Below are 4,456 nucleotides of genomic sequence, written 5' to 3' on the forward strand. Positions count from 1 at the left end.
CTTGAGTTTGTGTTCAGCATGGTCTCTAACACATAGTGCATATTAATTTTTAAATTGAATTATTTAAGTCAAACATTACCATCAAGAAGTAGAACCAAAATAACAACCCTTAGAGAGTGTTCAGTGAACCATCACTTGAATGAAAGTCAATTGAAAAACAAAAGGAGGTCTTCTCACATGTTGCAATTTGGTTTTATTTTGAGTAGAAGAATACACTGAACAAGATCAACCATTTCACAAGCCATCGTTCCTGAGGATTAAAATGTCTAAGTTCTGTGCTCTCAGTTATGGGTCAGTCACATGGTCAGTTCAGTTTAGGAGTTTAAAGGGCCAACATGAGATGCATTAGAAGTGTTTCTCATACCTCTAGAGTGACCATTTTGAGAGTGTTTTGGCGGTTCAGGATACAGGATTCTTCTAGCAGGATGTTTTGCAAATTTCAATTTTAAACCTAATCAACTGAAATCTATTTTTTTTCCCCTAAAGAATCTTGTGACCTTTTCCCTAACCCAGATCACCATAAAACAACAGCACTCATTCCTCATTAGCCTTTGAAGGTATTTGTCCAAACAGTATCAGTCCCGAGATATGCCAAAGTGTTCATAATATGATAATGCAGTTCCATCAAGAAAAAGTAATTCTTGGGGTGCCTGGGTCAGTCAGTCGGTTGAGTGTCTGCCTTCGGCTCAGGTCCCAATCCCAGGGTCCTGGGATCGAGCCCTGCGTAGGGCTCCCTGCTCAGCGGGAGTCTGCTTCTCCCTCTCCCTCTGTCTCTCCCCCTACTCATGCTTTCTCTCTCTCTGTATCTCAAATGAATAAATAAAATCTTTAAAAAAAAAAGTAATTCTTGGAACACATCTCAGAGAGTAAGTCTCTCTAGGTCTAACACAAAACAGATTAGGCCTCCAGAATTTTCACCATTTATTTATGAAAACAATTATCTTGCCTTGCACTTCCAATGACTCCAGAGAGATGCCCCTCTCCTCCGTTCTGGGCTACCAGATCTCCTCAAACCCCATCGCTGCCAGGCATGTTCCTTTCCAGAGTCAATATTCCAGAAGCACATTTATTGTCAGCTCTGGATCTTAAGAATGCCCCTGAATTTCCTCTGAACATCAAAACTTGTGCTTTTCAGGAATTACAAATATTTACAAGAGAAAAAATATTAATTTGGAGATTTACATTTTTGTTTCCCTCCCACTGTTTACTACCCTTTCCAGGCCATCTCCCTTACCCGACCATGGTAATATTTCCAATCTGTTAACCTGGTTAGTCATGTTAGCTCTTTCTTTAGAAATCTCCTTTGGCTCCCTTTTACCTTCAATATATATAAAACAAACAAACAAAACACCAAAATTTATTTTTATTTTTGACTATTATTCTGAATCTACTTCTCTGCCTTCATGTTCCTTTGTTCCCCCATGCCCCGTACACCTATGTTTCAATTTCAGTACACTCCATGCTATTTTAAAAACACCACAGCCTTAATCTTGTACCTTTGTACATAACTTGTCTTTCTGTTTGTGATACATTCCACTCCTCAGGCAAACTCCTATTTACCCCTAGGAAGCAGTTCAAATGGCATCTTCTCAGGGAAGCTTTTCCAAGGATCTCCTTTTGTGCTCTTACAACACTTTCTTCCATCCTTCCATTGGAGTACTTCTTTGTCAATGCTATTTTAAGTATTCTGTGATATTTCTATCTCTTCTTAATTTTTTTGTGACTTCTCCAGAACATCTTATATTGCCAAGCATACTTTTGGTACTCTATAAATTACCTTGATTGGATAAAAATAAATGAACGTTTCATGGATTTGTTAACATATTTCTTTTGAGGAGTGGTCAGTTCATGACATAATGTTTAATAAGAGAACTCCTCTCTGATAATGAGGAACTCAGGCAGAGGGGAGAGGGAGAGAGAATCTGAAGCAGGCTCCACACCCAGCACGTGGGGCTCAAACTCACAACCCTGAGATCCTGACCTGAGCCAAAATGAAGAGTACAACGCTTAACCCACTGAGCCACCCAGGCTCCCATGGAGTTTTAATTGAACAAATAAAGATTTTTCTTTTTGAAACACAATTTATGCTAGGAGGAGGCAGAGTGCCATGAACTATCTGTGAGAACAACATCATCTTTTTTTTTTTTAATTTACTTGGGAGAAGAGAGAGAGAGCATGAGCAGAGGGGAGGGTCAGAAGGAGAGGGAGAAGCAGGCTCCCCACTGAGCAGTGAGCTGACATGGGGCTCCACCCCAGGACCCTGAGATCATGACCTGAGTTGAAGGCAGATGCTTAACCCACTGAGCCACCCAGGCTCCCCCATCATCTGTCATAATGAGAAGATTTTCAGATCTTTCTCAACAGTTGAGTTTTGAAATCTCTTCTGATACGAGATGAAGAGTGGTAATAAAGAGGGATGCAAGTTCTTAGAAATGCCAGCAATCAAGAATTATGAAAATTCCAAACACACTGTTGATTTTCTTCAATATTGCACACAATTCTTGAACATATGTCACCTGAAAGAGCAATGACAAAGAAGCCCCCCAGGCCCTGATTTCAAAGCAGAGCTGAGCCTGAATCTCTTGCGGTACACACTGAGCTGGTACTTGGAGCCCCAGATGTTTGGGCAATTTCCTGCTCTCCCGAGAGCGGGATTCAGGACTGCCCTGAGCTGTCATGCCTTCCTGCCCCGTTTCTCTGCCCTCTGCCAGAATGCCCAAGCAGAGCTCGGGGTGCCCAGGACCTGAAAAATCAAACCATTGAGTGGGTTGCATCTCCTCACAGGGTGATAAGCAATATTGCTCTAAGTTCAATCCCAAAACAACTGAGCAAATTTGGGCATCACAGAAACACTTTATGGCTAGTCCCAGATATTTGTACTTGGAATAATTGACTTGTCTCTATCCACATGATGGTCATACTAGGACATCTCTTCTCCAGATTTCTATTTTAACATTCTCTCTTGCAACTATAGGGGCTTTCTACTCTTTTGCTGAAATTGATACCACCCAGCCTGAAATTCTCTATCAAAAGTCCCTTTTAGCTGGGGGAGAGAGGGAGAACTTAGCACATCTCCATTTCTCTATAGGTCATCAATCCTTTTTTTTTTTTTTCTGTAGTCCTGAAAGTAAAAGAATTTTTATACTTTTTTTATACTTGTGTTCTGATTTTACTTTATTTTATTCTTTTTAAATTATGTTATGTTAGTCACCATACAGTACATCATTAGTTTTTTGATGTAGTATGTTCTGATTTTAAATAATCCTATCTCCTGATGGGATCTATAGGAAAAAAAAAATTAAACTCCCATAAGTTATCAGCAAAAAGAAATGAGGATCTGGATATTGAGGTCAGTTATTAAGAAATAGGGTTGGGATATTCTAAAATTTCACAATTTTTACATAAATATAGATTGGTACTGGATATTCAGGGAGATTTCTCAATATAAAGATTCAAATTCTCTTCAATCTCTGGAATACTGACATATTTGTCTACTATGACTCCAAAATGCACTATCTTGCTTACTGTAGCATATTTATTTATATTATATTATGTATATTATAATAGCTATGTTAAAGTCTAGAAACCTGGTAGTGATTTTCCTCCAACTTTGTTATTTTTTAAAAAAAATTTTATTCTCCTAGGTAATTCGTATTTCCATATGAATTTTAAAATCAGCATGCCAATTTCTGCAAAAGTGCCTGCTGGGATTTGGTAGGGATTGCATTGAATCCATAGATCAATTTGGAGAGAATTGACATCTTAACGATAATGAATCTTCCAATCCAATCTTAACAATAGTCTTTTCCAACTAATCCTCTCTTTTCTTGCACAGCCAAATGAATGGAGCCAAATTGCTCTCAATACATTTTCATTACTTACATCCCTGAGATCTAGTTTTGCCCACAACTCTATACCATTAGTTATTGGTATTCCCATCCCGATCAAAAACTAATGCTCTTTTTCTTAGTCCTACAGCTCTTGATCTTTTGGTGTTATATTTCACACTGTCTTTTTTTCCTCTCTGTAAATCTTTCTTTCCCTGTTGAATCCTAGGGACATTTCCTTGGTTCTGAGCCCCCACCTTTGACTATCCTTTATGCCAGCTGCAAGATCCAGCATAATATTTCCTTTTGTAAAAAGATCTTATTTTATTTATTTAGAGAGCGGGAGCGGGGTAAGGGGCAGAGGGAGTGAGAGAGAAAGAATCATAAGCAGATTGTGAGCTGAGCTTGGAGCCCAACATAGGGCTTGATTCCATGACCCTGAGATCATTACTTGAGCCAAAATCAAGGTTCAGATGCTCAACCGATGGAACCACCCGGGTGCCCCTCTAGCATAATATTTCTTAAAATGTATTCTAGAAAGCACTAGCACCTTGGGATGTTAACTGGCAAAAAAAAGGAAAGAAGGAAGGAAGGAAGGAAGGAAGGAAGGAAGGAAGGAAGGAAGGAAG

This window comes from Callorhinus ursinus, unplaced genomic scaffold (genome assembly GCF_003265705.2).
Source record: "Callorhinus ursinus isolate GAN/ISIS: 27379988/994484 unplaced genomic scaffold, GSC_fseal_2.0 scaffold14, whole genome shotgun sequence".
Lineage (NCBI taxonomy): Eukaryota > Metazoa > Chordata > Mammalia > Carnivora > Otariidae > Callorhinus > Callorhinus ursinus.